Source organism: Equus quagga, chromosome 6, assembly GCF_021613505.1.
Source record: "Equus quagga isolate Etosha38 chromosome 6, UCLA_HA_Equagga_1.0, whole genome shotgun sequence".
Classification (NCBI taxonomy): domain Eukaryota; kingdom Metazoa; phylum Chordata; class Mammalia; order Perissodactyla; family Equidae; genus Equus; species Equus quagga.
The window spans coordinates 84,509,206-84,532,709 of record NC_060272.1 but is presented as its reverse complement, the minus strand read 5'-3'; positions in this window follow the sequence as shown (position 1 = coordinate 84,532,709).

The window sequence follows — 23,504 nt, the reverse complement described above, 5'->3', positions numbered from 1 at the left end:
TCCAAGGGATGTTCTCAGAGCATCTGGCTTCCTTAAAGACCTCGTGAGCATTCCTGAAATGCACTATGAGAGATTTAGCCGGTGCCTGCTCTTCTGTAAGGCTCTGCTCCTTTCACTTTCTGAAAGCAGAATACCATGAAAATTTAGCATTTGTTGAAAAAGACATTGTTAAGTTCATGACATCCCTTGTCAATGCCTGGGTGATTGGGAGTGAGAGGCGATTGGGCAGTCTGCCTCAGTGTCATGGGGGGTGTTATACCAGGTTTGGGGGCCTGACAATGTATCCTATTAAAAAATGCACACAGACGACGTGTTTCACTGAAGGCATGACGTCCTTCTACCTTTTAAAATTGACTCAAGAAGCTAATGGGATTTAATTTCATGCTATCCTGGCAAAGCCAGTGCCAGTCCTCTTTTTCCAATTTCCACCCAAAATTTCATTCAAACATAATGTGCCACTGGAGACAAAGGATAAAGAGGAGAGAGGGTGGGGTTGATGAGCAAATTAAATGGCCTTTATCCCTTTAGCAAGAAGGCTAATTTACAGTTGAAACTTCACAACAGGCGCATTATTGCAGCAACATCTGCATTTTATAACAGCGTTGCACCATTATCTGCTGTGTGCTTTTGATATGTGCTGTGCCGAGCGCCCAAGGCTTGGTCAGGGAAGGCCTTCTTTCCACGCTGACTGGATTTATGGCCCCGCTCTCCATCTGAGGAGAGATTAGCAGGACTAAGGCTGTTTAGTTTGGCAAAGACGCGAGGAGCAGGGGACGTGATAGGTACATTATAGAAAATGATAAATGGGGAAAGGGAAGGCTTTGGGGATCCTTTATTTGCCATTGCAAAGACACTTGACACACTCCGATCCCCACCCCAGCATGATTGACCCGGGTGGCTGGAGGCTGTGGAGGGGCAGAGGCGGGCAGAGAGCCGGCCTCAGGGCGAGACGCGCGCTGATGGGAAATGTCTGGGTGGATGTATTTATATGAAATAGCACCTATGGTTACATTAGCGAGGATCGGTTTACCGGAGCCATCCATCCTACTTTAGGGCATGGTGACAAGGCTGGCTGTGCTTCCTGCTTCCCAGGGGAGGGGGCCCCAGACGACTTGGCACCAGTCCCCTCTGTGGGGCGTCTGGGTTTCCAGCAGCCTTTGCTCCATAGGAGAAGGAATCTAAGCACTGAGTAGATGCAAATATTTGGGGGGCTGCGGGGAGGGCATGGGGGATGCTGCCAGTCCTTAGGAATCTAGCAAGGGCCAGTATCAAAGGGGCCACTGAGACTGCCGGCTCTGAATGGAAGGGACCTGGAAACTGCTGGATTTCATCATTCACCGGGGACTTCCCGTGTCTCTGGCCCAAAAGAGAACTGTCTCCTTTAAACACTGGGACTGGTGGGCCAGCCAGCTAATGAGGAGGGGCAGCCCCTTTGTTGGCTAATGTTAGCAATGGGTCTTAGCAGCAGTCTTGGGAGGCATACCCAGTTTCTTTGCTGGCTCCTTTCTTCTGCCTTAGTTTCCCCATTGAAGACAGCCATCCTAACCCTGGGCTCCCCTAGGTTGGCGGTGGGAATGGTGGAGGGATCAGTGTGTTAATGTCTGACCAGCACTTTGAAGTCTGGAGCTCCCTCAGGGCAGTGGCGCCGTCAGCAATGGAACCAATCTGGGTGGGAGTGAGTCCCTCTCGGCTTCTGCCCTTCCCTCCCAACAGCTCCTGGAGCAGCTCAACAGAGCCCGCTTTGCGAAACCAACTTCCCAAGACTTGTCCTGCAAGTCTTTCTTCCTCCATTCCCTCTCTCTCTCTCCCTGCTCTCTCCTTCCCGCCTCCCCTCCTTCCCTTTTTTTCTTTTCTGTCATTCTTTTTGGTTTTGTGGGGTGTTTTTGGTTTCCTACTTTGCATAGGAATCACAACTCAAAACTTCCTCTTGTCTGTGTATAGACAACTTTTTTGTAGCGTGGCAACCAATTTGGTTGATGGAGCTCTGCTTCTCTGAATCAAAATGTGACAGAACTCGTGTCTAAGTGGGGCTCCTCAGGCCCCCAGTGTTCCGGGGACAGCAGAAGGAACCGTGGGGAGAAATCAGTGTGATTTTTTTGTTCTGTGACTTTGGGCAACTCACCTAATGCTCTGGGTCGGTCTCTTCGTAGGAGGCAAAGACTCATGCCCTACCTGAAAGAGATGCGTGCACACACACACACACACACGACCAGCCGGAACCCCATGGTACCTTTTCTGGAGACGCAGAAGAGAACATATGTGGGGAGTTAGAATGATCAGCAGAGGGGCTGGCAGACCCCAGCTAAGAGTAGACAAGATGGAACATCTGGACAGCAGGCCACTGATAGGTGCTAAATGGCTTGGGGAATATTATTTTAATGTATCTCCAGATGTGTTATTTATACTAATTAACTGCAAAATCACGTGCTGCTGAGCGTTGGTAAATAGTAGAACTGATAAAGGCAGTAGTAAAACAGATTTTATAGGTATCTGTAGCCAAACTTAAAGCGCTGAATGAAATGCATTATGGAAGGGCAAAATCATGAAATCCACATGGGTGTGCACAACACTGAGATTGCACTCGATTGTCATAGGCTGTTGGAGTTGGGATAGCTGTCACCATCTCTTAGGTCTGGTCGTGTCTTAATGTATTTCGATATGGTGATTAAGGTCTCAGACCATGGAGTTAGTAACAGAAAGAGCCTCCATTTAAGGGATCTGCAGAGAGAAAATGGAAAATATTATTCATCACGTCTTTGTCCTTGTGTGCATGAGAGATGAGCCAAGAGTGTCATTTCAAAAATAGCCCAGGATGGCATCCTCAGCAACATTCAAGAGGTGTTTGCCATTTGGTTTTAAATACTTAGACATTTTTCAGAGGTCTCGAGGAGGCATATGTTCTGGAGATAAATGCTCACTTTAAAGTCATGAGCAAGATCATGGTTAAATCTCAAGTCAAGTCTGAACTCCGTTTACACAAAATGCCACGTTGCTTCCAGCTAGCCATGCTCTGCAGGCATCACTGTGTTCCCCAACAGAGAGGAACAGGGTTTCGAGAGGCAAATATCCTTTTCAAGGCATTTCTAAGTTCTCCTTCTCAGTGCCTTGTCTTTGTCCTCTTCTTGTCCATCTGTGGGGCCCTAACCAAGAGTCCAGGCTGGGATGGGATGATGGAAGGTGTGACCGAGGCTGTCTGAGCCAGCTGCCTCCGGTTCTACTCACAAGGGGTGCAGGGCGTCCCAGGCCACCCACCCTGGTTTTATTTACTTCCAAGCCACAGTGAGGTCTGGGAGTCACTCCCAGGCGGGGCCTTCTCCCTGGCAAGCGAGGCTTCTCAGAGGGGGGCGGGAATCGCCCAGGGCAGTGCCTTTGAGAGATGTGGCTGAGTCTGTCTCAGTTCTCCCGGGTGGTCAGCCTGTAATTTCAAGATTTACTGGCCTCACGGAGATAGCCGCAAATGGGGCAACGATGGTAATTACAAGAGGCTGCTCCACTAATCCTTGGTTACAAATGTTAGTTAGAAGCTACAGAAGCTTCGTGCAAGCATTTCCTGGGGTTGCATGGGCCCTGTGTCCTTTTAGCTTTTATTTTCCTCTCCTTAAAGAAGGCAGAAAAAAGAGAGAGAGAGGCACTGATTTTTATTTAATTTCATTGTGGCCACTAGGAATTAGAGTGAGTCTTTGAAGTTCAAATTATTTTAATGCATTTTTGGTTCTTTTTATATTTGGAATTGGAAAAAATTAGGAAGCTGGATTCCTAAAGCTCATGAGAACCAGTGTTGTAGGTTCTGCCAGTTCGTGGCTGAAGATAGGCTGAACAGAACAGTTTTGGGGAAAATGTCTCCAAACTGAGCAAAAGAAAGAAACTCGTGGGCCTCCTGCCCTGCTGGGAGAAGCCTGGAGTGGGAGCGAGTCCCGGCTGCCGCGTCCCTCCCAGGGCAATTGGAGGAGCTCTGTTTCACATTGTGCTCATTTTCCTCCCAGAATCCTCCCAGCACAGCAGGAACGTTAACCCCATGTGCCGTGTGAGTGACAAGGGACAGCCCAGGCCTTCTGGAGGCAGTTCACGGCCTTTCCAGACCCTTGCCCTCAGGTCTTGGCCTCTCTGGAGGCAGTTAGAGGCTGATCCCCGGGCCCAGGAGCGCTCTGAAAATAGAGCTGACTCCAGAGGAAGTGAACAGACTTTAGCGCCTTGCCTCTAATTCTTATCTTAGTTTCTAAACATTTAAACCCACTCCAGGCCCTTTCGATGTGCTCTTGAGGGCTACACAGACCCACCACTGAGACTGCTCCTCCACCGGGGGTCAGTGAAGGCTGCTCCCATAGGTCAGGCCATGTGCACTGCCTTCCCTTGAGAAGTCCATCTCTTTAAAAGGCCGTGTAGTTTTAAGACTCCCCGAAAAGATGCCCTGTGTCCACCTTGTGCCCTGGAACAGGCGTCTCCACCTGCCTGCCTGGGGCCTCTTCTGCGGAGCAGCATCCTCACTCCTGCCGCGGGCTGCCTCGTGCTGACGCTGAGTCCGGGTTTTCTTCTCTTCTGCAGAGAGCTCTTACGTGGGACGAGGCATGCACTTAGCATTAATAACAGCTGTTGTGACAATAAACCTCTCCGACGTGTCCGTCTGATCCTGGAGCGGAGCGAGCACACAAGAGGCGGGTGGAACTTCCCCGAGTGTTTTCCTTCCCCTGTAACTTCAGAGGATATGCTGATGGACTAGAATAAGAAACACACCTTTTACTGAAATAACTGACGCTCGTCCTCTTTGCTCAAGCGAGCAGATCCCCAAAGTGGAAAATTCCCAAACTTGAGCCCCAGAATATTTGTTTTGTTTTGATCAAAGAGAGTTTGTGGAAGGTCTTTTAGCACTAGACAACTTATCCCCGATTCAGGGTGCCACTGCCAAATCCTTGGAAACCAGGTAGACATTTGCGGCATAGAAGCAAGGACACCTGTTTGGGGGTGAGCGGATCTGAATTCACGCATCAGCTGCGAGATCCCGAGCCAGCCACGCCAGCCCTCTGCCCAGTTTCTCGTCCACCGTGTGGGAGCGATGGTGACTTGTACCCAGGGTGCCGCGAGGATTGAGACGGACAGGTGGCGAGATCCCAGCATCACCCAGCAGGCAGCAAGGGCCCAATAAATGCCAGGTTGAAACTGGATTTGAATGAATGGACGACCCTTCTCTCATGACCATCTAGTACTAAATACTGGAAGTCTATTGTCCCCTGCATGGATTTGTCTGGTCCAGGAGGGCTCGCCAAGCTGCACATTTAACAACAAACGGGTCAAGTGACAGCTTCTCCTAAAAAGCCATGCCAAACTGTGGACCCCAAACCCACTGATGAGCAACCGATACTGAGTCACTAACCTCTTCTTAATCATCCCCTCTTTTCCTTTTTAGCTACTATTTATTGATTGTAGTTTGCCAGGCCTTTTTTTTTTTTTTTTTTTTTTAAGTTTTACATACAGTGTCTCATTTAATTCTCAAGTAACACTTAGGAGACATGGTGGTTAATTTTATGTGTTAATTTGACTGGCTCACAGGGTGCTCAGATGCATGGTCAAATGTTACTCTGGGTGTCTCTGTGAGGGTGTTTTTGGATGAGATTAACACTTAAATTGATAGCTGAGTAAAGCAGATTGCCCTCCCCAATGTGGGTGAGCCTCATCTAATCAGTTGAAGGCCTGAGTAGAACCAAAAGGCTGACCCACTCTGAGTAGGAGAATTCTTTCCCCCTGATGGCCTTCCAGCTGGGACATTGGCCTTTTCCTGCCTTCAGACTTAAACTGAAACTTTGGCTTTTCCTGGGTCTCGAGCCTGCTGGCCTTTCGACTAGAATGACACCATCAACTCTCTTTGGTGTCCGGCTGCTGACTCACCCTACAGATTTTGGGACTTGTCAGCCGCTGTAATGGCATGAACTGGTTCCTTATAACAAATCTCTTATTACATATCCTATTGGTGTTGTTTCTCTGGAGACCCTGACTAATGCATGAGCCTGGGACCATAGTGGATGTAAGTGTGTTACAGATTCAAATCCTGCCTGCACACTTTTGAACTGTTTGAGCCTGGGTGAGTTTCTCATTTCCCTGTGCCTCAGTTTCCTCATCAATAAAATAGATACAATAATAGTACTTGCCATATGCGTTCTTGTGATATTGTGTTATATGCAAATGCTAAGAATAATGCTTGATACACAAGAGGTACTGGATAAGCTGTATCTGTTATGACAACTGAGAAGCTCAGAGAGGTTAAGTTAGCTGTCTGAAGTCACACAGCTCCTGACAGAGCTGTACTGGCTGACTCAGGACGCTTCGCCAATTCTTTGGACCAACTTCATTCACAAATGCTCCCCTCGTCGCGGGGCAACCGCGCTTCCTGGAGCGGCCCGACTGGAGCAGAGCTGCATCTGAATCTCCATAGTTCAGCTGCATGGCTGGCTGGGTGGCTTTGGTGTGGTGTTACCCATGGCCCCCACCACTCTCTGTAAGATTTTATGCAACTGTGCCGCTTGCTCCTGCCCTTCCAGTGGGACACTTCGTTCCTTCCTCCACCTCCGGCCCTCCCCGAGCCCTCCGGCCAGCTGGCTGCAGTTATTTCCCAGCTGCAGTGGCAGGCAGTGCACCCCGAGCTGTTGTGTCTGGGGCTGCATGGCACGTGGGTTGGGTGGTGCAGGACTGGGTACAGAACACACTGCTGGGTCCTAGGGGGTGAGAAAAAGAGGAAAGCACAGAGCCCAGCCCTTGAGATGCCACAATCAAATGGAAATAAGGTGTGCCAGGAAAGGCCTGAGAAGAGAACCTAGCACACAGGCACACAGGCACACGGCAGGACAAAGTCTGCTCACCCAGATCAGCGGCAGGTAAAGCTTTATTCAAGGCATTGCATCCGGATGTGGCCAATCCGGAGGGATGCCAGGAAGAGGTGTGCTGAGGACTGTTTTGAAGAGTGGATACACTGTCACAGGGTAAATGAGACTGCACGCATGCAAATTCCTTCAGTAATTATAGTTGGCACCATAACATTAATAGTAATAATGATAATGCCCATTTATTGGACACTTACGATGAGCCAGAGGTACAGTGTACACCTGTGTGAGACCTTTCACACATTAGTTCACTTAATCGTCACATTCCCCACAAATTCCTTCAGTTATTATAGGTTGTGTTCATCAAAATAGCAGTCATAGTGCTCACCCCCTTGGATCGAGCACTTAACGCTGGGCCAGATGCCCAAATACCGTGCTCAGCGTCTCAGTATCACGCTTAACTGACACAGCCGTCCGGAGGGCGGCATTAATGCCTGCATTCTACACATGTGGCACCTGAGGCACAGAGAGGTTGAGTGACTTGCGCCGAATCACACAGATAATAAACGGCAGAGCCCAAATTTGACTTCATAGAACCCACATCATAGGAATGGCGTAGCCTAACTCTTCTCCTATAATTTGTCCCTCTGTTTTGTGAAAATTACCACATTGCAAAGGGTGTTGTTCATATATGCCAAATGTGTATAAGGCAATATACTGGTGCTGAGCGTTGTAAGAACATTGAGTCTTTGTGCTCAGAGTTTTCAACTGAGTTGGGGCGCTCATGACTAATACCAATGCTCTAAGTCCAACAAAGTCAACAGGAGAGAGATTCTCTCCTGGTAAGTTTTTTGGCATATTAAGCTCTGGCTTTACATGAAAAGTATTGGCAAACAGCCTCATTGATAAGTTCATTTCCTGAGTGGAATTATTTTACTTGTTTTTCGTTGTTAATATGCACTGGGGAGACACCAGTCACTGCAATGTTAGCATTTTTTCACCATCTTGTAGCACTGGGCCTGCTTGTGGTGGGCGGGTTTTGTTACGACCCCTCATGATCCCAGCCCCTCGGTCCTTGTGCCTCTGTGTAATCCCTCCCCACGAGGTGGCATGGACCTAGTGACTTGCTTCTAACAAATAAAATATGGCAATAGTACTGGAGTGTCGCTTAAGAGGGTAAGTGACAAAAAGCTGACCTCCATCCTACTGTGTCTTGCTGGTGTTCTCTCTTGCGCCCTTGCTGGCTCACTCTGAAGAAGCCGGCTGCCGTATTTTGAGCTGCCCCATGGAGAGGCCTATGTGGCAAGGGGCTGAGGGCCCTGTGGCCAACAGACAGTGGGAGCTGAGTCCTGCCAGCAACCTTGTGAGTGAGCTTGGAAGCAGATCTTTCACCAGGTGGCCTTGAGATAAGCTCACAGCTCTCACCAATGCTTTGACTGAGACCTGGAGAGACCCTGCAGGGAGGGCCCAGCTGAGCCACCCCCACATGTGTGACCTTTAGAAGCCGTGAGATGAGAGGTGGTGTTGTTTCAAGCCACAAAGTTGGGGTAATTTGTTATGCATCAATAGATAACTAAACAGATCCTAGAGACGCAGGTACTATCTCCGGCCGACAGCCCTGCCCACCTCTCCCCTCCTCAGCAAAAAGGAGTATAGAAAAGCAAACATCTTTCCACGTTGTGGCCTCTGAAATGATGAGCTCCCTCTCTGGTCAGTGTGCTGTGGTCAGCTCTCAGGCCTCATGTTTTTTGACCTTCAGAAATGGTTGACACAGTTGATCGCTGCTTCCTCCTTCACACGTGTTCTTCAGTTGTCTTCTGGTCGTTGCACTCTCCTGGTTTCCCTCCTACATCAGCCTCAACCTCAGCCTCATGTCCTGGTTCACTCTCTCCTTCCCAGTCTGTCACCCCTGGAAGGCTCCCCACCTCAGGTCTCATCCTTGTGTCTCCTCTGCGGCCACATTACCTTGGTGATCTATTCCATTGCATGGCTTTAAATGCCATCTAAATGGCAAAAATTCTCAATTCATATTTCAAATTCAGACTTCTCTCTTGAATCTAGACTTGCATATCCAATTCCCTACTTGAGATCTCCAGAGACTGAACAGACATTTCAAATTCAGTGTGTTCAAAAGTGATTTCTGGTCATCACCTCAAAATCTGCTCCCTCCATCCCCACTTGAGTTGATGCAACTCTAGCCTTTCAATTGCTTAGGCCAAAACACCTTGGACCATTCTTGACTCCTCTTTTTTCACTCTCCATCGAATCTGTCAACAAATCCTGTCAACTGTATCTTCAAAATAGATGTAGATTCAATCTCTTCTCACCATCTCCATGGAGACCATCCTGGTCCAAGCCACCACTGCCTGTCTCCAACATGACTACAGTAGCCCCCAGCTAGTGTCTCTGCTTCTCCCTTTATCCCTCCAGCATGTTCTCTGCGCAGCAAGCACAGAGATCCTCTTGAAACCCTAAGTTAGGTCAGGCCACTCTTCTGCTCTAGACCCGCCAATCTCAAGACTCCATGTGTGATGTCCTTGCTTGCTCTGCTCCAGCCACAGTGGCCTTGGCTGTGTTTGGAGAACCTGCCGGTCACACTCCTGCTTCAGCTCCTCGCCCTGGCTCTTTGCCTGGCTGTTCACCATATTGAACTTCATCTCCTTTTGTTCTTTCTTCGAATGTCACCTCCTCATCGAGGAGCAATTAAAAATCACAGCTCTAAGCCCCAGCAATCCCAACCCCCTTACCTGGATATACTTATTCTTTTCTTTTCTCCATTTCACCTATCATCTTCTTACACACTATATTATCTACTATTTTTTTCCTGAGGAAGATTAGTCCTGAGCTAACATCTGTTGCCAATCTTATTCTTTTGCTTGAGGAAGATCAGCCTTGAGCTAACATCTGTGCCAATCTCCTCTGTTTTTTATGTGGGTTACCACCTCAGCATGGCTGACAAGTGGCGTAGACCTGTGCCCGGGATCCAAACCCACGAACCTGGGCCACTGAAGTGGAACCTGCCAAACTTAACTACTATGCCATGGGGCCGGCCCCTTGCATTATTCAGTTTTTAAAAATTATGTGTGCCAGGATAATTAAGCAAGAACAAGAAATAAAAGGCATCCAGATAGGAAAGGAAGAGGTAAAACTAACTCTATTTGCAGATGACATGATATATAGAAAATTCTAAGAAGTCCACTAAAAAACTATTAAAGCTAATAAATGAGTTCAATGATGTTTCAGGATTCAAGATCAATATACAAAAATTATTATATTGAACAATCCAAAAATGAGATCAAGAAAACAATTCCACTTACAATAGCATCAAAAAAATAAAATATTTAGGAATGAATTTAACAAAGAAGTGCAAGACTTGTACACTGAAAACTAAAAAACATCATAGAAAGAAATGAAATGGAAAGACATCTTGTATGCACGCGTTGGAAGTCTTAATATTAAGATGGCAATACTCCCCAAATTTATCTACAGGTTCAACACAGTCTCTATCGGAATTTCAACTGCTTTGTTTTTTTTCAGAAACTGACAAACTGATTCTAAAATTCATCTGGAAATGTAAGAGACCTAGAAAAGACACAACATCTTGAAAAAGAACAAAGTCGGTGGATTCACACTTCCAAATTTCAAAACTAACAAAGCTGCAGTAATCAAGACAGTGTGTTATTGACATAAGGATAGACATATATATTGATGAAATAGAATTCATAAATAAATGCTTACATTTATGTTTAATTGATTTTCACCAAAGGTACCAAAACAATTCAACAATGAAAGAAAATATCTTTTCAACAAGTGGTGCTGGGACAACTGGAAATCCACATGCAAAAGAATGAAGTTGGACCCTTACCTCGTACAATATACAAAAAGTAACTCAAAATGCATCATAGACCTACATGTAAGAGATAAAACTATAAAACTCTTTGATGAAAACATAGCAGTAAATCTTTGTGACCTTGGGTTAGGCAAAGCCTTCTTATATATGACACCTAAAGCTGAGTGACAAAAGAAAAATAGATGAATTGGACTTCATAAAAATTGAAAAACTTTTGTACTGCAAAATGGTACCATCCAGAAAGTGAAAACACAACCCACAGAATTGAAGAAAATATTTGCAACTCATATGTCTAATAAGGGTTAGTATCCAGAATATTTAAAGAACTCTTACAACTCAACAATGAAAAGACAAATAACCCAATTAAAAAATGGGCAAAGGACTTGGATAGTCATTTCTTCAAAAAATATGTACAAATGGTCAACAAGCACATGAAAGATGCTGAATGTCATTAGTTATTAGAGAAATGTAAACTTAAATCCCAATTCACACTCACTGAGATGCCTATAACAGGAAAAATGGGAAGGGAAAATAAGTGTTGACAAGGCTGTGGAGAAATAGGAACCCTCAGACACTGCTGCTGGGAATGTAAAATGATACAGTCCCTGTGGAAAACAGTTTGGTGATTCTTCAAAAAGTTAAACATAGGATTGCCAATTCTACATAGAGGAGTATATCTGAAAGGATTAAAAATAGATTCTCAACCAAATACTTGCACACAAATTTTCATAACAACATTCTTCATGACAACCGAAAAGTGGAAACAACCCAAATGTTCATCATCTGATGAACGAATAAATAAAATGTGGTATATCCATACAAGGGAATATTATTTGGCAATAAAAAGGAATGAATGATATGTACCATGATACGGATGAACCTTGAAAACATTATGCTAAGTGAAAGAAGCCAGTCACAAAAGGTCACATACTGTGTGATTACACTCATGAAACGTTGAGAATAAGCAAATCTAGAGAGACAGAAAGGAGATGAGCCATTGTCAGAGGCTGAGGTGAAGGAGGAATGGAATGGGAAGTGTCTGCTAAGGTGTATGTGGTTTCTTTTTGGGGTGATGAAAATGGTGGTTGCACAACTTTGAATATAATAAAAACCATTGAATCATACACTTTACTCTTTCTTTTCTTTTTCGAGGAAGATTAGCCCTGAGCTAACTGTTGTCAATCCTCCTCTTTTTGCTGAGGAAACCTGGCCCTGAGCTAACATCCGTGCCCATCTTTCTTTACTTTATATGTGGGACGCCTACCACAGCATGGCGTGCCAAGCGGTGCCATGTCCATACCCAGGATCCGAACCGGCGAACCCCAGGCCGCTGAGATGTGGAACGTGCGAACTTAACCGCTGCGCCACTGGGCCAGCCCAGAATTGTACACTTTAAATGGATCCATTTTCTGGTATGTGAGTTCTATTTCAATAAAGCTGTTTAAAGCAAATTATTCTTGTTGTTTCTTGGCTATCTCTCCTACCTGGGGTATAAGTGACACGGGGCCAGGAAGCCTGACCTGTCCTGTTCACTCCCATGTTCCTGAGCTTGTCCAACAGTGACTGGGGCTCGATAGCTATCCACTGTATGAATAAATGTAGGAATGATTTGTGTTGACTTTTTGATTTCCAAAAATGTAGATACCTCCTGCGTTGGCAATACTTATACCGATGGTCCATCAAGGAGTTAATTTGCTATCCACTTCAGATGGGATTTTTATCAGAGATGGAGAAAATAAGAGAACTCTGGAAGGTGCCTGGCCTCAGTGAGACAGGAGTTGGGAGGATTGTGGCGATGAGGCCTGGGCCTGGTTCCATGGGAGCAGCAGACTTTGCCATCCTCTAAGTCAGAAGGTATAGACTGGTGACCAGGAGCCAAATCCAGCCTCAGACATGTTTTCAAGGCTCCTGGCAGTCTGTTCGACATCCACGTGTAAATTCCAGAAAGGCGCCTTGTCCTCTAGCTAACACCACTCTCACCCAGTCTGGTGCCAAGGTGCAGGACTGGGCGGGAGAAGTTTGCCTGGATTTTAGCCTCCATGTACCCCCTCATGGGTGTCACTGAAAAGTAGACATGATGATAACCTTATACAGTGGCCCTGTGCATTTAAAAAATCCTGGTTTCAAGAGTTAAATGCACACAACTTACATGGGAGGTGATCACAGGAAATGCCAGTGGAGGAGTAGGGACGTGAGAGGGGGAAAGGACAGAAGATAATTAAGTGCTGATGAGCAAACTTGTCAGCAATGGTGCTTACTCCTGGTGGGAAGTCAGGGATGCACTGTAGGACATGGGCCTCAGAGTTACCCGAGCCTGGAAGGAGAGATCTGGGCAGTTACACACCAAGTCCTGTCACTTGCTGCAGGCTACTCCTTGGGGTGTTAATTCCCTGACAATTCCAGCCTCTGTGTGCAGACAGAGGGGCCTTCCAATGCTTCAGAGAAACCCCCAGGCCTAGAGCTGCAGTTTCTGGCCACTGGAAGTCATTGTTTCTTTTTGGTTGCCAATATTCTAAAAGTAGCGAGTTTTAATACAAAAATGTGAATTTCTGGCTTCTTGAAAAAATGTGAAGATCTGGCAAAAGTGGGCTGACACTCCCACTTGGCAGCTCCTGGCTGGCCATGCCTGCTTTAGAGAGGCCTTTCTCTAGTCCCTCAATGGCCCCTTCTAGCCTACCTGGCACCGGTGGGCACCTGCATCTGTGATTCTTGCCCAAGGCCACACAACTCCCAGCCCACTAACGCATCACCATATGCGTGATGGCTGAGCTGATGTGCCCGTGAAAAGTGGCATAAAGAAAAACAAGATATAAATGGATTTTTTTTTTCATTTCCCCCCAAAGAGCTATGACCAGCACATGCTTGCCTTTGCTGTGAGAGTGTTGAAAGCTGTTGCCAGTATTTTCATATGTGGAGCTCCTTCTAGCTCCCCCAAATCTAAGAGGGGCCAGGGCTTTGATCTGGGGCCCCTTTGCGCTTGACTGGCCCTCGGACTCGCATGAACAAACCTGAGACGCTGGAGGACTCCACAGTCTGGCCCTCGTGTGAAGTCTCTGGTCTGTGCTTGGCCTGGGGCCAAGGCGTGGGGTGCCCGCCTGCTGGAGAAACCTGCGGCTGCCTGACTTGGGGCCTCCCTGGTGTGGAGCAGGGCCAGGCAGAGGCCCTTGTCCCAGGTTGGAGGAGAGTGGTGCCTGTTAGTAGCCAATTGGGCGTTGCCATACTCAGTTGCCATGGAAAGCAGTGAGAGCAGATCATTTTCAGACTCTAGCTCCCCGCACGTGCAGGGCCGGCTGCTGTGGAGGAACGACAGAACAATAGTTTCAGAGCCAGTCCTGTAACGTAGTCTCTGCAAATACAGAAAATCTGATGTGGGCCTCTACCTTTGTGGCCCTCTCTTAGGTTACACGGCAGTTCTGTAGGAGTGGATGTTTTCCCTGGGCATCTCCCTCTCTCCACCTGGTCTCTCCATGTGGCCTCTCCAGCAGGTCAATTTCAGAGTAGTAGGACTTCTTACGTAGCAGCTCACGGCTCCCAAGAGGTGGGTCCCCAGAAGGAAAGAGCCTGGCAGATGCTCTGTCATCATTTATGATCTAGCCTTGGAAATCACCTGGGCTCACTTTCATGTACTCGACCTGTCAGAGCAGTCACCAAGACCTGCCCAGGTACGATGGGAGGGCACATGGCCTCACCTCTCCGTGCGGGTGTGGCAAGGTCCTGGAAGAGCCAGTGGGAGGGGAGATAGTGTTGCTGCTATTTTTGGAGGATGTAATCCGCCACAGTGTCCTAATTGAGCCCTGCCCTACGGGGTGGATGCAAACCAGCAATTCTGGAAACTCCGGAGCTCTCGCGGGCCCTTTGCATCATGAGTCATCAGAATTAATGAGCCAAAGTGAGACCACCATTTGTGGCTGCTCCCCGTGTTCCTGAGTGGTGTGGTGGTATTTGGGGTTTTGGTGAGCTAGCTGTGAGTTCTGTCACCAGAGACTTTTAGGTGAACAAATGGAAGAAATGTCAGAGTCCAGTCAATCTTCACTGAATTTCCGGTGTTTGCCAGGTGACAGGCCTGCCCCTAACATTTGCAGGGCTGGAAGCAAGGGTATACACGGAGGCCTGCCTACCAGATGTTTAAATATTTACAATTTACAAATCTGTACATTGTATTTATGAAATTCATAAACTAATTCTTAAATAACTATCTCATCCTGCCATCTTGGCAAATACCCTTCATAAAGACCTGAAAGGCTAGACTTGAATCAGAACTTCTTGGATTCCTTGCAGCCCTTGAGTGGAGAGAGCCAGTCCTCAGCCCTCACCCCAAGCCCTGCGCGCTTCATACCTAGCTCTTTTCCACGCTGCAAGGGCTTTGAGTGCATGAGTGTGAATACCCCAGCTGGCATACTTAAGCTCCATCCACACACCCTTCAAACAGCCACCTCTCGGTCAGTTCTTAGGCCTAACATGTACACCCTAGAAGCACGGGCCATCATGGGAGGTGGATCAGGGAAAGGGAGCCTGGAAACAGGCTTGAGGACACTTTGGGCAGGAAAACCTGTGATCCCAGGTACCAAGAGTGTAGATCAGAAAAGAAGAGCTGGGCTCCAGGTCGGCCCGTCCTGAGCCTGTGGTCTCCTTACTCCCTGGGAGGGGAGGGGACTGGCTGGAGAAGGGCCAGGGGGCATCTTGAAGTGTATGGGAGGCCCAAGGCAGGGTTCCTCCTGCCCAAGCCCGTGGTTGTCCAGCTTGCTGTCCGACTTGCCTGGCTGTGGGTGTACTGTGTCTGACAACTGCGGAGGTGCTTTCTTTGGTGGGCTTAGATAGATTTCCACAGGTAGCTGGAAGGTAGCGCTTGCGTGTCTTCAGCATTGATGCAGATAATACACATTTTGTTCTTTTTAGTTGCAATAAGGAGAGGAGATTGGAAATTAGAGATTCTTAGACAGTAGTACCTGTGATTGCACAAAGCTTCTTTCAGAACCTCCTAGATAATAACCCCTTACCCAGACACATGGAAATGCCGTCCATCATCACTTCCTTTAATCCTTACCACAAGCCTGAGAGTCAGGGGCCATCATTCTCCACAATGTACAGATGAAAGCTGGGGCTCAGACAGGTTAGGTCATGTGCTCAAGGACACATAGCTAATGAGTAGCAACATCAGGATTTGAACCCAGGTTTCTCTAACTGCAAAGCACATGCTCTTAACCACTACGCTTGAGGAGAGCTAGGTATGAACAACTTGTTTTCCCCTGAGTTATTGATTGGCGGGTTCCTGGGAGCCTCTTCATCTGGGTTCAGGATGTCCCAGGTGCTGGAAGCAAGCCCCCAACTTGTTTTCCTGCACACCTCTGTCTGCAACTTGCATTTTTCACCTGGGTCTTTTGTGAGAAGACGCTGCAGCCTGAAGCGGACGGCACGATGCTCTTGTGATGTGGAGATGTGCCAGCTAGAGAGGGGAAGGCATTTTTTCTATTTGGTTCCCTGCCAAACTCATTCAAGACATACATAAAATTTCAGACTTTGATTCCTTTTTTTTTTTTTAAGACTTTATTTTTCCTTTTTCTCCCCAAAGTCCCCTGGTACATAGTCATACATTTTTAGTTGTGGGTCCTTCTAGTTGTGGCATGTGGGATGCCACCTGATGAGCGGTGCCATGTTCACGCCCAGGATGCGAACCGGTGAAACCCTGGGCTGCCAAAGCGGAGCGCGGGAACTTAACCACTTGGCCATGGGGCCGGCCCCTGATTCCTCTTATTTTTGTTTCCCCTCTGTATTTGGCTTTCCCATCAGCAGCCTCTCATTCCATTTACTATTATCTTTGATTGAATTATGAAACTGGAAGAATGTGCAGAACTAGCCAGAGTAAATGGATCTTGCTAATACTGTGGTTAGAAGGTCAAATCAGCAAACGCTTGGGTGTGAAGTGTCCAAGGCCAATTCAAACCTGGGTGAGAAAAAGTATATTAACAAACAGAAAAGGAAGCCTTGCATGGTGTTCCTGTTTCCCTCATCCCAGCTGACTCCACAGCACACTGCGGAAGCCCAACTCTCCCGGCAGAACGTCACCTACCTCTCTGCCCCAGCTTTCCCATCCGAAACATTATTCTTCATTCAACAACACAAACGTTCTTGGTGCTTTAGCAAGTCAGGTTCAAGGCGAAAGCTTGTCTCCAAAGAACAGAGCTCCTAGGCCATATTCTATCTTGTTGTTACCAACTTAGGAAGCCTATGGATGCGTGCGTATGCTTGACTGAGAAATACCTGATACCGTGAGGCAGCGCTATGAAGAGTAGAGTCAAAGGAAAGTCTGTATGGTAGATTGCAGAATTGCTCTCAACTTTTTACCTCTCATGTATTTACATCTTCTTCCTTCTGACTAGAGGCAGAGACTGTTTTCCTGCCCCAGGGATGTTGGGTTTGACCATATGACTTCCTCGGCCAGTGGGATGTTAGTGGATCTGATGCAAACAAAAACTTGAAATGTGCTTGTGTGACTCGGTTCGTCCTCTTGTGATTCTGTTGTCACCATGAGACTGTGTCCTGGATAGTTTGTTCATCCCAAAAGAAAAGGAAATATGAGGAACAGACCCAAACCAAATCTGCAGCCTGGAGTCAGGCTCAGCACAAAGCCAGCTGACTGCAGACGTGGGAGCTGGAAGACGTGGTAGACACTTATGGTTGTAGCCCCTGGTTTGGAGTGTTTTATTTTGCAACAATATTATTGCAAAAGCTAATGGATACAGCCCGCATACATCAAGTTTCTCCAGAGGACAGAACCAATAGGACATATAGAGACACACAGAAGGAAATTTATTATGAGAGATTGGCTCAGGTGATTATGCAGGCTGAGAAGTCTGCAAGCTGGAGGCCCAGGAAAGCCAGTGGTGTAGTTCCAATCCAAACCTGAAGGCCAGAGGAGCACTGATGCCGGAAGGCAGGAGAAGACGGTGTCCCAGCTCAAGCAGAGAGCAAACTCGCCCTTCCTCAGCCTTTTTGTTCTGTTTGGGCCCTCAATAGATCGGGTGATGCCCACCTGCACTGGTGAGGGCAATCTTTACTCAGTCTGCAGACTCAAATGCTAATCTCTTCTGCAAACAGCCTCAGAGACACACCCAGAAATCATGTTTTACCAGCTCACTGGGCATCCCTTAACCCAGTCAGCTTAACTCATAAACTTTACCATCACACAGTTTATTAGAGACTAGTTAAGTTCATGCCCTTTATTCTGTTAACACAACTCAAGAAAGCGAGGGTGCCAGCACCACAGCTCCCTTCTGTAGCTTCGAGGAGCCAGTAGACCTGCTGTGGAGCTCTTCCTGCAGCAGCTCAAGTGAGGAGATCTGATAATGTGGAATTTGTGGGTAACTTCTAAGGTTGAACAATGGCCATCTGAGAAAGTTTGCCTGGCGGGGAGGAGAGGAATGAAATGTAGCAGTCATGAACAGGGCTGTGAAGTTCACGGCTGAGGTAAGATCATGAAATAAATACTGAGAGAAAAAGAGGCACATTGTGTGTATATTCCTCAGGAGCAAATTTCTCAGGCTCTGCCTCTGGGAGGGGAGTGAAAGGTCTGCGTGTGTGTGTACCTGGGACTGTTGTTTTTGATTCTTTCGCTCTCTGGCTGTGGACTTGTTGGGATTACTCTGTGTGTACCCTGGTGTTTGGATGACCTCCTGACGTCGCCCTGTGACGATGCTTGGCCTTTGTGCCTGGGCCTCCATTTCTCTCTGTCCACAGTCACTCTCTATGTGGTCCCCTTCACTAACCACGGCTCTAGACCCCATCTTGATGCCAGTGAGTGAAAATATGTCCATTTCCAGCCAGGACTCTCCTGTGAACTCCAATCTCTTACATCCAGCTGTCAGCTTGAGGCTTCACTGATACGGCTGATAGTTATCATTCACTAAACGTCACCCCCAAAATAACCCCTACCCCCCTTTCCATCTCAGTGAAAAGAAATTCCATCCTTTTGATTGCTCAGGCTAAAACGAAGGAATCATTTTGACTTCTCCCGTTTTTTTCATTCCCTGTGTTCAATCTATTGGCAAATCCTGAGGCCTCTGTTTCAATGTGTATCAAGGATGCAACCGCCTCTCACTGCCGCCAAGGCCACTTCGCTGGCCCAGGCCACCACCTCTCCTCTGGATTGTTCAGTAGCCTCCGAACTGACTTTCTGCTTCAACCCTGGGCCCCTTTAGTCCGTCCTCAACACAGCGGCCACACTGATTCTGTTCAGATGGGAGTCAGACACGGCACACCTCTGCTTCCCATTCCGCTCACAGTGAGGACCAAGTTGTCCCGAGGCCCCCACACGCCCTCTGCCCTCCACTCCTCCCGCTCTCCCCCTGGCTCACTCGTCTAGTTTCCCAGCTCCTCGCTTTTCTTCAGCACATCAAGCTCGCTGCTGCCTGAATGTCTTGGTGCTTGCTGTTCCTGCCTTCTGGAATGCCCCCCTTCCCCAGGACACGGCGTGGCTCCCTCTCTCTTTCAGGTCCTCACTCAAAAACCGTGTTCTCAGTGAGGAAGGTGCTTAGTAAAGACTTGTCAAATGAAAGAGTGGGCTGGATTGCCCAGAGAAAGGGTATTCTGGTCAGTGTCCCTGTTTGTTGAACTGCCCAGGCATGAATCCGGGCATCCCACATCAGCTCTGTCAGCGTCCTGCACCGGGTGCCTCCTCTTCTCCATCTCACTTAACTCTCCAACCATCTCAGGAGCCATGTGCTCTCGCCCCAGCGCTGGGGGAGCCCGTCTGAGTCCTGGGCTCACCTTGCATGAACCGGTCTAGGCCTGGAGGATATTTCCTCTGCACTCTGGCCCCAGCTTAGAGGGACTGAGGGGTGTCCTCCTGCTGTCCCTCCAAGGCTCCTGAGTACTTGAAGTCACGGGGGAGCTTGGGGAAGATGGGCCCCCAAGAGCTTAAAGGTGACACCCAAGATGTGACAAGAGCCTAGCTCTGTGTTTGCTGAGTGAAACAGCAAAGGGCCTCTTGGCGAGGCTTCCCGGAGGCTCCCTGGGCATGGGACAGCAGAAAGAACAAGCTAAGATGATGAATACACTTAGATCATTTCCCTGCAGTGACGTTTGGTCACAGTTGGAGCGATATAAAAACCAGCCCAAACAACCGGAGGGTCCTGGGTGGTCTCAGAACCCTGAGGGATATAACTACATGTAATGGGGTGAAATTGAGCGGAGGAAAATGCCCTCCCTGGAAGCTGATTACATGGTGCCACCGGGTCCTAAGGAAGTGGTGAGATTCCCTCGCAGAAGCCATTTTGACCACTGAGGGAGGGGGTGTCCACAGGCCAGAGCGGAGGGGCAGCGCTGCCCTGCACGGCCTCCTCAGGCCCCCAGCCCCTCTAGAAGGCAGCTGAGCTCTTTTCACGAAAGAACCCAAGTTTTAGACCAGGGTTGGGAAGTTTGATCTGAAAAAGCATTTTAAGAGATTGCGCGGGAACTTTCTAGTATTTCCTGAGCTTGTGATTGAGAAATAGGAATGAGTTGTTTCTCTTCTCTAAGAATGACCTAGAAGCACCTCAGCATAGGTGGGGAGACACACATTGTGCTTAAAAAACAGCAAGCCTCCCGGGGCCAGCAGAGGCTGAGTCCGCCTCAGAAACTCAGACGGAGCTTGTGCTTGGAATTCCTCTCCTGCGGCTCAGAGTCCATGTCAGGGGTTTCTGGTCAGATTTGGGGTAAGAACAGGCGATAGTGGCAAAGAAACGTCCCCTTTATCAGCATGCATGTGGGGATAGGTGGTAGAGGGGATTTTTTTTTTTCTTTTTCCCAGCTTGTTCAAGAAAACAAAGGACTTGAAACGATAGCCCTTCAGCCAAATTCAGTCACAGACATGTTTGGCTGGGTCCATATAGGGTTTTAGAAAGCTCTGAGTTAACATTTAAGAATCGTGAGATTTCACATGAATATCTGAATTTTGGGAATGTCCTGACAATTCGGGAGGTGTTGGAATTCCAGGCCACGCTCCCATGTGGCAGCAGTCAGTGGCACCCCTTCTCCCTGAGGACATCTCTCCCAGCTTACCTATGTCCCCACTAGGTGGGCCTCGTATACTGACATTGCCGCCTTATCCTGGGAGAATTTGAATTTGCCACTCCTGAAATAAAATTTATAGTCTTTTATTTCAAGAAGTAAGCCTGGGAATTTGAACCTTCAAGCAGTTGCTTCATAGCACAAATAAAATGTATGGGAGCAGGGGCTGTAACCTGAGAACAACGGCTCCGGGGTGTCTACGAAGGATGGGAAGAAAAGGGCCCTGCCCGGGCACGGGAGGGGGGTCCTAGAAGCAGGGCCCAGCCCAAGGGTCTTGTGCAAGGGTTCTGTTGGCCAGTGCTCTCGGGAGGGGGCAGGCTGAGGAAAGCAGGAAGCCAGGGAGGAGCTCACAAGGATGCTGTGACCCCACAGGGGCCCTGCACCTTGACTTGTCCCACTGAGGCAGGGGCTCCCTTTCCCATTCCGTGTCAGTCAGGCTTGGGGAGGCGGATGGTAGGAGCTCCCAGGGCAGGAGTGGGAAGAAGGGTGTAAGCTGTTAGCAGAGGGGGCTGGGGGGTGGGCGCACTGGCTTGATAAATGGGATCTGTGTGGGACATTACCTCCCACTAAGGGTCATAAAAGTATTGAAGTTTTACTGTAAGAGAATTAACAAATGTAGGAAAAATCATTACTTATCCCACAACGTAGAGATAATAATTGCTCATATTTATACACTGAATTATCCTTTCCTCTGAATTAAAATAACTTGGGCCCTCATTCCCCTAAATTGTAGGAAATCCAGTGCCCTTCCAAGTATTTCTAAGCACTGTGCAGAGGGGAGGGGAAGAGGGTAATGCCCAAAGGCCTCCTCTGTTGGCCTCTGAAGCTGATGGTCGTGACCCCCCCGGAGGCTGCTTCCATGACTGGGCTGGGCCAGGACACCTCAGCAGAGCTGTCCTGAGAAACACTGGCTGCCCTGAGAGCTGACTGTGGCTGAGGACTCCCCGAGGGCTTTGCCGAACCGCCCTCAGGCTGCATGGCAATCTAAGACACTTCTACCCAGCACTCCTTCCTGCTCTCCTCCTCTGGAGGCCAGATCTGCAGTGTGCCTGCCTTCCCTCCCAGCCGTCTGCAGCCCCAGCTTCTCCCCGGGCGTTTCCCGTAATAAAATCCTTGCGTGTTTCACCCCGTCTCGGCATCTGCTTCTCAGACCTGCACTGACGCACAATGCTTACATTCTGCGAGGGCTAACTGCTGCTCCCTACACCACCTGTGGTTGCCTCCAGCCATCCTGGCCTCTTCCTCAGCAGGAGAATTCTGGGTGCAGGGGCTGGAATGCCCAAAGGAGGAAAGAAAAGCAGATTCACGCCCCAAACACTCATTTGGCTACTTAACAGCTTTCTCCCGGCCTTCTTTTTGTTAGGATCCGTCTCTCAGGTGCTGAATCTTGTGCCCACTTGGAAGCCCACCCAGGAGGCCAGAGAAAGGCCGGGCCAGAAATAGAGGCTGTGCCTCGTTCCTCAGTCAGACTGGGGAAGCCGCACCGTGTCTTGACTCTGAGCCTTATCTTCTCTCTTCTATCACGCCCTGGCTCCTTGTTCCTCATCTTGCACAGCTGAGACTTGACTTCAGGGTCACCTTCTTATTCTCTGTTCCCCACAGTGGGCTCCTTACTTGGTTTTCTGATTTTGGCACTGAGGTTTTGGTTCCCTTTTATAGAGATGCTGTCCAAGCCCCGCCCACATCCCCCTGACATTCACCTCCATACACCCAAGGCTGCTCACTGCAGACACCTGCGAGAGCTTTTTCTGATCACGGGAGCTGCTTGGCCTGAGCTCAGGCCAAGGAGAGCTGTAAAGTTAATGTCCCTGAAGCAGCTCTGACCGACGATGGACAAGGCATTGGATAAATGCCCTGGCTTCTTGCCTCCTGGTTAGGATAACTCTGAGGAGCTCTACGCCGCCTCCAGGGTTTCCCACAGGCTTGCCGTTGGGAGTAACTGGCTTGGACACGCACCCTTCGTCCTCTTCCCCTCCGTCTGCGCACTCCCATACCAGTGGGAGGTACTTCCAAGAACTACCTTCCAACGAAAGCACTACCACTGGAGTCCTCACCCCGAGGTCTGTTTCAGGACATCAGAGCAAGCTCTCTCCCCTGCTCTCTGCTGCTCTGGGGTGGATCTCTGCATGGGTGAGAACTCTGTGGAGCAGGGGCCAGGGTGGGCACATGAGGACCGGTGCCGTCCTGCAGGTCTATGGGGTCACTGCTGAGAACACTGAAGAGGAGCCCCGCTTCTTAGGAGGCTGAGGGGACAGGAGGCTCGGCCTGAGGACTGGGATGACTGCAGAAGAGGACCCTTGGACTCGATTTGGCCCATGGGATGATTTTGTTTGGGCTGGCTGTTTTTCAAACTTGAATTTGTTGCCAAAACTGGAAGAGTTCACATAAAAATCCACATTTGTGTCTTGTCTGGAGGAATTAGGAGATGTGGCTGACAATGCTGGCCAGCAACCTCTTCTCAGGCCAATGATATGCCCTAATTGAGCGGCTATCACCCCTTTCAGACAGGGCTCGTCTGTCCCAGGTCTCCACTGTATCCACCTGGCTGGCCTCATTTGTGTCCTTGGCTTCACAGGATCCTGTAGGCATTTGGGCTTGTGGTCCTGTTTTAGGACCACTGGGGCCCTAGAACTGGGGCAAAAGCACATGGCCCTGTGCTAAATCACCTGGACGGAATGGTGAGGGGACATGGACAGTGCTGCTGTCAAGCCCTGGGTTTGCTATCAGGTGGCTGATGGGCCATGCTTATTTCAGGAGCCCAGCACCTTCTTAAGAGAACAAAGCCCAAAAGGCCAACAGCT